General features: G+C 42.9%; 1 protein-coding gene and 1 long non-coding RNA gene across 3 annotated transcripts in view; one reads left to right on the forward strand and one right to left on the reverse strand.

The window, feature by feature from the left end:
- vdralpha (vitamin D receptor alpha) overlaps positions 1–9939 on the reverse strand; it is a 65848-nt gene extending 55909 nt beyond the window's left edge. Inside the window, exons 1-2 of one of the 2 annotated variants that reach the window (XM_023956221.2) lie at positions 9815–9939; positions 8953–9032 (exon numbers count right to left, since the gene is read on the reverse strand). The gene's annotated coding sequence lies outside the window, so the exon portion shown is untranslated. Of the gene's footprint in view, positions 1–8952; positions 9033–9378 lie in introns of both variants that reach the window. The other variant, XM_023956222.2, reaches the window with a different exon arrangement.
- LOC110015319 (uncharacterized) lies at positions 806–2603 on the forward strand. Its single transcript, XR_002290498.3, has 2 exons — positions 806–890; positions 2467–2603. It is a non-coding gene; the product is annotated as an uncharacterized LOC110015319 (long non-coding RNA).
- Positions 9940–10405: the final 466 nt, after the last annotated feature.

Consider the following 10405-nt stretch of genomic DNA (forward strand, 5'->3'; position numbering starts at 1 on the left):
ACAGTTTTTCTTAAAATTCCTATTTTTAAGCTAAGAAATATATATTTTTTTTTGCCAAATACTAAATGTTTACTGGATAGTTCCCATAAAAAAATAAAAAATAATGTTTATGTAGGTATCCTTGTTTGTTTTAAACTCCCGGCGCTGAAAAGAGAATCCCAGAACTGCAAGTACTTTTTGAAGTCCCCAAAGCCGACCAAAAACCTGCATGTGTTTGAACGTTGGCTTAGGCAGACAAATACCAGCCGAGCAATGGGGGGTGAGACGTGACAGACGGGGACCAACAGGAGAGCAGAGCCTGCAAAAATGCACACGGATTACGGTCACAAAGAAAATAAATAAATACATGCTACATGTGAAATTTTAACCAATCGTAATAGTATTTTATCTGGAAGCTGTTGTATCCTTTACCCTACTAGGATGTAGTTTCATAATATCAAGATAAGGTCCAGCAAAGTAGGGGTGTGTGTGAACAGACAGCACAACAAGGCAGCAGACTAAGCATGAGCGTGCTTCACCCTGTCCTGCGGGCATCGATCCAGTGGCCTAAAATTATACCCCCTCCAAAGTGTGCACGGACGTGCATGGGTCACAACAAATGTGAGCCAGAGGGACGAAGATCCATGAAACATTCATGGCAATACCGACAGGGGGGCGCTAACTTAAACTGGATTTAGAGTGGGCGTGCAATCGTGCACATTTTTGCATGACTAAACTGTCACACAAACAAGATAAGGTGGGCGGAGCCTTCTTTGGAGGCTTGTTGAGCTACAACCAATCTCTGTAGGTGGGCTTGTCCTTCCCTGTCTGGACTATAGTTCCTCCAGGGAAAGTGAAAATAAGAAATGGAGGCTGGAAGGAAGGGGAAAAAAAAAAGGTCGAGGAGGACGGTAAGCGGTTTGCACACGGCCCCAGTCGGCCGGCCTCTAAAGACAGACACACAAAAACGAGCGGGAAGCAGACAGAAGCCGAGGTCGGACCTTTTTAAGGCAGGGCAGGTCAACGGCAGAAAATACGGACGCCATGTGTGAGAAAAACGAACAGAAACGTCACCAATGAAGACGGCGGTTCTCAGAAAAAGAAGCACCACTTATCAAGACGCGGCTTGATTTTTCTCTCTTTTTTAATCAGTTCAGGAATGAAAAGGTGCACGCTGTTCCTCCAAGACCTTAATTTATGGGTGTTCATAAAAAAACCCATAAATCCTGACGCCGGTGCCTTACGAGATACTAGCAGAGTTTTTCAGTTTTACTTTTCACATAAAGAAGAATGCTTTAGCGCAAAATCATTATGAAGACTTTCATTTTTAGTTATCCAATGCTCCCTTCTGATTTGGGAAGGTGGGTGGACTGACGGTGAAATATCGGACCGTTGTCAGAACGGAAACTCCTTGATCCTCTCCGTAGTTTTATCAAATCCCAGAAATCACAGCCTAACAGGAAACATGTATTAATGTGAAGAAAATCATTTTAGAGGACTCAACTACAAAGAGCTTTTGTGCAACAATATATGGAGTTACGTCATGGAACAGTCAAAATGATGTGATACAATTCAGCAACAGTATAACCCACTTCAAGCAAAAGCACAAGATGATAGTTTCCAGTAAATATAGTTTCTGAGTAAGAATGATACATCTAATCAAGTTACACAGGTTGTTGTTTGTGTAGGTGCTAGTTTATATGAATGAGTTGCTGTGTTTTGTGTATTGCTTGGGGATGACAGGGGTTGGGTGTTGCGGTCCCAGTGGAAAGAACTATGGACAGGGAAAGTATAAAAATGGTAAATCTAGTATAACTGTAAACATGTACATGTTTGTGTGTAGATCTTTGTGTGCGTGTGATTATGTGGGCAGATGTTGATGACTATTTACAGTATAAACTTGTTGGGCTAGGATTAAAAATCTATATATTGCTGACATTTATTCTAATTTATAGTCTGTATAAAAATGTTCCTTTGCTGTTGACTTTTTCATTGTTTTCCATTTCATTGTTCGAAATGAAAATTTACAAACAAACAATTCAACTTTTTTTTTAAACTTTTTTTCTAACACATTGACACTAGAGCTTTTGCCAGTGACTGGAAATAACACACTAACCCTTTGAATGACCTTAAATCTTTGACTATTCACGCAGTCAAGCTAATTTCAATGGATGCTGGAAGACGAGAAAATCAGCTGTGCGCTGATATGCAACACTTTACAGTAATAAAACTTAAATGTAGAAAAGTGCAACACATTTGCACTTCACAGTAAAGTGTTTCTTATATACAGTAGGCTCTTAGGTACAGTAGTAAAGTGTTACTACTTTACAAATGTAAAGCCCTATTACTGTAAAGTGGTAACGTTGTTCTACAGTAAAGTTTTGCAGCTTTGATGTAGAATCTGTTGGAATGATGTTTATTTCGTACGTCAACTGCAACCAAAAGGAGCAATGTTTCATGCTTGAAACTTCTTTTTTTTTTTTTTAGGGAGGTTCCTGCAAAAACAGGTCTGTGGGTCACAAAGGTTCATAAAAATGCCCCCTCTGAAAACCACTAGTGGCTGTTGAAGCTCATCACACGGATCCACTGCAGATGGCGAAGCACCACATAGGTGTTTTTACAGGCTGGAAGTCCGCTTTGCCTCAAACAACTCAAGTTGGGCCTCACAAACTGGAATTGGCACAACAAAGCCAAAAACAAAGTCCACCTTTTTCTTTATGACACTTACAAAATTCAATTATTTCCACATCACGCTGATTTGAACCAATGTTTGATTTTGAGCTTTTATCCAAAAGAACAGCAGCTTTTCAACAAGAACAAACGGCTAAAAGCTGCTAGAAAGATGATTTCAAAGCCATCGCAATGAAGTCCAATCTGTCTGCATGAATGTTAGTTATGGTAGATTAATAAATAAAATATCAAAGCACAGACTGATGCTGAGTGCTCTCATTTTAAACATACCTCATGTTTAGGTACAAATAAAGAAATCAATTCCGTCAGTCAGACTTTAAAAGTCAATTTAATAAAGTAATGTGCCGTCATTTACTAATAAACAAATTTCCCACCTTTAGAAAAATGTAAACCATACAATGATTGACCAAAAAAGGCCACTTCATAATTCTCCAGATGGCAGAAAAATATGACGGTGCAGGAAGAACTTGAATAGTTCCAGAAAACCAACCTGATGCATGAAGTATGGCTTCTTCTGGAGTTTTCCAAGTCGTCGTAAACTAGACATGTGTCCTTTATGAACATTAGGAATTAAGAATCAGCTGCAAGTTTGATGTTTAACAAGATGAACAAACATTAGCAGCACTTTCTGTGCACCCAAGTTAATCCCACTGAATCCCTGCAACTAGGGCTGCACGGTATAAGGAAAACTCGCGATGTGCAATATCAGCGATCAATATTCCGATGACGATATAACTTGCGTTATATGAACATATACCAAAACAACCAAAACCATAATTTCCATTTCACTGCAGTTTAATTAAATAAGAGTCAACATATCTTCAATTATACTCCAAATTAAACTACTCTACCAGGGAGGTGAACATCTAACATAAAAGGGCTTCATCCAATTGATAAAGTGCATAAATGGATTTATTTGACTTGTTAAATATTTCAAGCTGCAATAAGATTGTTTTAGCACATCTAAAGTAACCAGTTATTGCGACCGTCCTTTGGGATATGCATATTGCACAGTTCGATATCGCGATAAATTTGCGATTTACTGTGCAGGCCTACCTGCAACAAACATGATCTATGGCCGCGGCACACTGGTTTGCCAGTGGGAAATTGCCCTCATTAAGTGATGTAAAAACATTTTCCATCTCCAGGATATCAGCTCTGTGTTCATCCAAACAGGTCCTGATAAAACACTGAGAAGTAAGGAATATGAAAGATCATAAAATACTTTTTTCGTTGTGTTTATTTGATTCTATTAAAGACATTTTGATAAGAATGACGGTACCGCGATTTAGCCGTAGCGTCAGCTGTTTTTCGGAAAAGTCCCACCCCTTTAACTGTCTCCACCAATCATTCTTGAAGGCTTAATCACACGTCATCAGTCTGACCAATCAGAAATGGTTAAAGTCTTCACTTCCTTGTTTCGATTCTGCTCATAAAGTCGCTTAAGTCTAACAAAAATACCAGCTAAAGACGAGCTTTAGCTGGTATTTTTTTAAGGTGGTGATTTTTTATCTAGGTTAAAGTGTGCCGTGGCTCAAAAAAGGTTGAAAAACACTGATCTATGGGCTAAAGTCTAGACTCTGGGTGCAAGTTATAGGTTTTACTTTAAAACATGTTGATAAAACCATTGAATTGGTTTTTTCCTATTAAAATTATTCCACTTTTGGTGAGCTGCCTCGTTAGATTACAGGAAAAAAAACAAATGTTCTACTTAAATAAATCAGAGACCAGTCTGTGAGCATAAAAAAGCATTTCTTCATCGTCCATTCTAGAAAACTGAAAACCTGGAGACCTCTAAAGGAACGATGGTTCCTCACAGAAGTAAAGCACCTGTATCTGTGAACTAGTGAAGACTGGAACTCTACATCTAGACGGGGACTTTATGACCCAAATAGCCCGCCATTTCCCATGGTGGTTTGTCTGTTGAGCCTCTAAACCCAGCGCTGCTATGCTAATCTTCCCAAGACCACAGCGTGCCACCATGTTTCATTCTGGTGTGAAACTCTCAGCTAGAACTTACATTTCCATGTACAGCACTTTTATGTTGACCTGTGACCTAAAACTATGGTTTAAGACGCTATTGATGTTTAATCTCTCCAAGCTCCTGAGAGGCTTTAAACAAGACCTAATCACATCAGCCTCAAACGCGGAGCTCCTACTACGTCCATGCTGTAGCTACACAATTACCTCTCGTCCGGAATCCATTAGCTGCCGGTTAGCACATTCGTGTTCATAAAAGACAAAGACCCTGTCACACAAAGTAGACCTCCTTCATCAGCCTTGTTCTGATTTAATCTTTAGCACAGGAAATCAACATCTGACCAGTTCTTCCAAGCTTTTATTGTGGGGGGAAAAAGAAACTAATAAAATTGGTGGATGTCACCAATTCTGCAAGCTCTTCCAGGATTCTTCTTTACATTCTGTTTCTCACAGTCGAAGCGTACCTATGATGAACAAGTTTTAAGAGAGAAATACTTCTCTGTCCCTTTGTGCACGTTTACGTGTTGGTTTTTGTTGGTCTGGTGTCAGATATCCATCCACTGCCTTCCTAAAGCAGCCGTACCGACCGCTAAACTGAAACTCTCAAGCTAGCAAAGTTGACAACAAACATCGGAAAGTTTCTTTTTATTTTTTTTTTTTTTTTTTCTTTTCTAAGATTTCTTTCTCAGAAAGTTTCTTTTAGCACAAAAGATCCAGAAAGGAAACTGAAGGAGAGCCTTCACCTTCAGAATAAAAGACAACTGCATTTAACAGACAAAGAACCAGGAGTCTGCACTCCAGATGTGGATTTATTGTGACAGTTGTTCCCACAGACCATAATAATAATAATAATAATAATAATAATAATAATAACGCAGCAACAGGCTGTGTAATGATTTTACAATGATGCTGCTAATAAAGTTACTCCAACGATAGATTCACATTTATTGTTATGCTTAGAAAATACAGGCTTTTTCTAAATCCATGGGAAGTTGGCGTTTTTTTTAGCTTTCACTTTAAAGGTTCCAACACAAAATCTATGTTATAAATAAAGTTTAAAGCGGCTGCAGCTATTTTAAAGAGGGCTGAGATCTACTTTACCCTCAAAAGTTAATCTAGAGGTAAAAAAATCAAAAAAATCAGACGCCCACTTCAGCCTCGTACTGGCCAGTCGCAGAAAATGTTGTGCTCACTGACCTAAAAAAAAGGTTGAGGACCACTGGGTTATGGAGATCTACAACTTGGTTTTACAGTTCTCTCTTCTGAGAATCAGGTCTTTTTTGACTGACTAAACACACCTGATTCAGGTATTCGAGCAGGAGGAAGCGCATAGACCAGACAGGTCGGTAGATCTTGAATGTCAAAGATGAACCTTCAATACACGGTCAGTAGTTTAACAGCAGAACTAACATCATGTTTCATGGTCATTATTTAGAACCAAAAAATGTTTATTAATTCAGCTGCTCTAACCTGCCCAGACTGTTAAATCTGTCCCCAAAGTCTCCATGGAAACCATCCCTTCATTTCAGCCTCAGCTCGGTCTACTTTAAATCTGCCGGAAGAGAGTTTTCAGGGAGGGGGTGAAAGTGCAGCGTGACGCAGTAAAGGTGGATTTACAGCCCAGGACCAAATGGACAAAGCATTTCCTTCATACCTGCTTCCTTCTGTTGGCTGTAATGTGTGTGTGTGTGTGGTGTGTGTGTGGGGGGGGGGGGGGGGGTCCAGCTGTTCAGAGCAACAGACACCCATACAGGGTCACCAGTCAATCACAGGGTAAAGAGAGAAAAATGGTACAGCCTGGCGAACACAGCAACACCTGCATTCTGTCCATAACCAACTGGAGGAAGCAGGTTTGAGTCTGTAGAGGAGGCCGGGGTACAAGGGGAACAAGCAAATGCCCCTCGGGGGGTAACTTTTTGAATAATTTTGAGATAACTGCCCCTCCACCATTTCCTAAATGAAACAGTTACCCTTTCCATGCCCCAACTGGAATTACCTCCAACTCTATTCATCGCACATTTTAGACCACCATGAGATAAGAACTTATGCCTGTTATGAATCTATAAATACCATATAAGTATAGAAAATAAATTCAGACTGATGGTTGTAGGGCAAAAGAAAGCATGAGCTCCCACATTTCAAACCAGCGCGCTGCACACTGAAGACCCCGTACATCTGTTACTGTTTTATGACGCGTCGGTAACTCAGCAGAGTAAAAAAAAAAAAAACATACCTCTCGAACACAACATGCTCCACCAAGCCCCTCATTACAGAAACAAGGCTCTCTGCATCCCACTGAGGGAGTAGCAGGGGAGCGAGGAGCGCTCAGATGATGCAGGAGCAACAAGGAAAGATGACAAGACGTTCAATACACAAACTCCGACAAACCCAACATTCATGCAAGAGGCGGTCCCGCGCCAAACCGTTGCAATGGAAAGCTTAGAATCCGCAAAATCAAAAAGTAAGTGGTTGGACAACTGCGGGCAGAACAGGGTGTTTACTCACAACACCGTGCAGCGCAAACCTGAGTGGATTATTATGTGTGAGAACACGGCAAAAACACGCAAACAAGCACCGGCTGCAAAAAAACCCCATCATCTGGGTAAATAGAGGCGCATGCTCCTCAAAGCTTTCCAAACCCTAATGGAACGATAATTGGAACAAACCAGACGAGTCCAATCAAAGCTTTAAAAACACAGATGGAGAGATTTGGATGAGAATTTGGCCAAAACAAAGAAGAAAAAAAAACATGTGCACAACAGGTATGGAATATGAAAAGCTGTCAGCTCTATTTTTGCAGCTTTTATCGATAGCGGTAGTGATTATTGATATTGGTAAAGTAATAATCCATACAGAGTATTAGAGCCGACACGGCCCACTTCTGCACATGCAATCGCCTTTTTTACAGTCTCAAATGTATTTAAAAAACCTAATGTAGAAACGTCTTTAACCCATGTGCTGTCTTGTGGGGTCCAGATGACCCCACTCCCAACGTTAATGTTGGGAGTTGGGTCATCTGGACCCATAAGACGCTGTACCTTTTTTTCCTCATTGATTTTTGATCGTCACTGGTGTCCATGGATTACATGGTCAGTAGTACCGTGTACCTTTATCCCCCTTTATCATGGTAGGGATAACATGTCAATGTAAGGGTGGGGTCATTTTGACCCCACAAGAAAGCACAAGGGTTAAGGCCCCCCCTCCGATCATCCTCTAACATATTTTGCCAGCGTTCACAGCTGTCTTTTAATTATGATGATGCGGCTTTTAGCCAAAATGAACAAACCTGTGTTGTTTCCTAGGACATAGTGTCTGCAGCGCGGCAAGAAATTCGTTAGAAATTCATCTGCGAGTTGTGAGCTCTCCTGCTAGCTTACAGTCCCTCACAGCCCCAGCCTAACATTACCGCTGCCAGCTCAGACGGGGAAAAAAAAGACGTCGATGGATCTGTTGGTCTGCAGGCGGATGCGTCAGAATGGGGGCGGAGCTTGGGTCCCGCCCAGCAACTTTTTTATGTCACACATACGATCTTTTTCAACGGGGACTTTTTTTTCCCGTTTTACTCGGAAATGCAGTTTGAGGCTTAACTTTATTTATATATGTCCTCCATCGTCAAAGAAATGCCGGTTAAAAACACCAAAAATATCATTTTCATCAAAGTGGGTCTTTAAAGGTAAAAACAACAATGATGAGAGTTTTTCCTTTTTCTTGCCTATTTGAACTTTACAAAGTATAAGTAACATAAGGGGGGGAATACATTGAATAGGAGCTTTTATGATTCCAAAATAAAAGCTCATTTTGTACCTAGACGGTTGAAATGCATCACATAATATTCTGCTTTGAAGGAAACAGCTTCTCATTCTACTACAGCGCCGCTCCATGACTCCCACAGACTCACACAAAATGTCTCTGTGGTGAATGAGAGGGTGAGGTGCCTCGGTACCGTCCCATTTCCCAGCAAGCAACAGCAGCACCCCACCGCCACACACACACACACACACACACACACACACACGCAGCAAAGACTTTTAACCTCCAGGAAGGAAGGCATGCAGCTTTTTCTGCTTTTAGAAGCCTCATCTCAGATTGCACCCGAGCTGCATGTGTGCAGCTTCTTGCAGCCCTTTAAAGCACACTTGTATTGTTAAATTAAACTGCCCTGGGAGAGGGGCAGGAAGGCACACACGCACACACATACACGTGGGGTGGAATGTGGAGGGATGCACCGCCCAAAACAATAACACACACACACACACACATCAGCTGGGTGGCGTGGGGGGGGGGGGGGGGACTGATCCTCACCTGATGTGGCATATTACCCTTCTGTCGGTGTAAAATGTTCCAGGCGCTGGAGAAAGTCTCTTCCCGCTGCAGAAGGAAAACTGTCAACAGAAGAGAAAGCGGAGGTAAATGAGGGAGGTAACGGTCAGCGCAGGAGCAGGAGGAGGAGGAGGAGGAGGAGGAGGAGGAGGAGGAGGAGGAAGAGGAGGAGGCGGCCTGTTATTTATTGCCCAGACGCGCACTTTAGCCAAACCAAACGTCATCCGGTTAATCTGGCACGGCTTTTGGTGCGCCCGGGATAACCGGGATCAGGAATGCGCCACACAACGCGCCGTTTTTCAGCTCGGTTTAAACTTCTTTTTTCTCTCCCCCCCCCCCCCTCCCCTCCCCGCCGAATAACGAGTAAAACATGGAAAACGAAGCGCCGTCCGCGGGAGAAACGCTTACTCAGCTGAAGCCCACGGGAGCGTTCCGACGGCCATGTTTCCGCCGCCACATGTTAGAAAAGAGTGTTGTCCTGCTTTCTCCACGCAGCCGCGTCCACTCCAAGAGAGGGGGGGGGGGCGTGGGAAGGTCCTGAAATTTCCACACGGAGCTGCTGGGCCCGCCAGCAGGCAGCGGCTCCTACAATGACATTACGCGCGGCGTGACCGGGCGCATTGTCGGTGCCATCGGCGGCTCACAATGTGGGGATAACAACAGCTAACGCCGCGCGCGCATACCCCCCAGGCCTCCGAAACGCGCGTGCGGTACCACCACACACTTCTGAGCGAAAGCACACGGGGGCTTTAATTACAGCACGTTGGCCTGCACGGGACACGCGCGCCACCTCACACAATCACACGCACACACACACACGCAAATAAAAGTGCAACTGACTCACATAAGTCCACGCAAAGGGCGACGCCGCGCGCACTCCGTTAGTCCAGCTTTTTCGGTCCGTATCAACACAGATGGACTGCACTTCTCTGAAGCCCCGCCCCCACCGTCAGGCATATCTATACATATACATATGGGTCCCCGCCGCGCCCAATCACAGCCCGCCACTCCGGGAAGATCTGCTCTGTGATTGGTGGAGACGCTTGTCCGTCCGCGTCGCTGTTTTGTTAGCCGTCGTCCTGCCATATAGGGGTGTGTCATGACGTACCGGACAGCCTGATGTATAGTAAACATTCAATAATGAAATAAGAAGACATGAAAAATTAAACTTTTGAACAAGTTGAAAAACGTATTTCTGTTAGTGTTGGCATCCTGACACATTCGTTTCTGCATTTTGCTGACATGTTTTTGTTGTACCCACGCCTGATTTACAATGTAAACATACAAAGTACCCCCACGATTCCCGGCATTGATTATTTATGATTTACCTATACATAATATATGACATCCCAGCATCCTTTTCTCCTCCCGCTCTGGTCTCTGCGGCCTGGAAACTGATGCTTTCATGCCTGATCTACACCGCAACACACGTATA

Source organism: Oryzias latipes, chromosome 7 (genome assembly GCF_053564925.1).
Source record: "Oryzias latipes strain Hd-rR chromosome 7, Olatipes_Hd-rR_3.1".
Taxonomy (NCBI): domain Eukaryota; kingdom Metazoa; phylum Chordata; class Actinopteri; order Beloniformes; family Adrianichthyidae; genus Oryzias; species Oryzias latipes.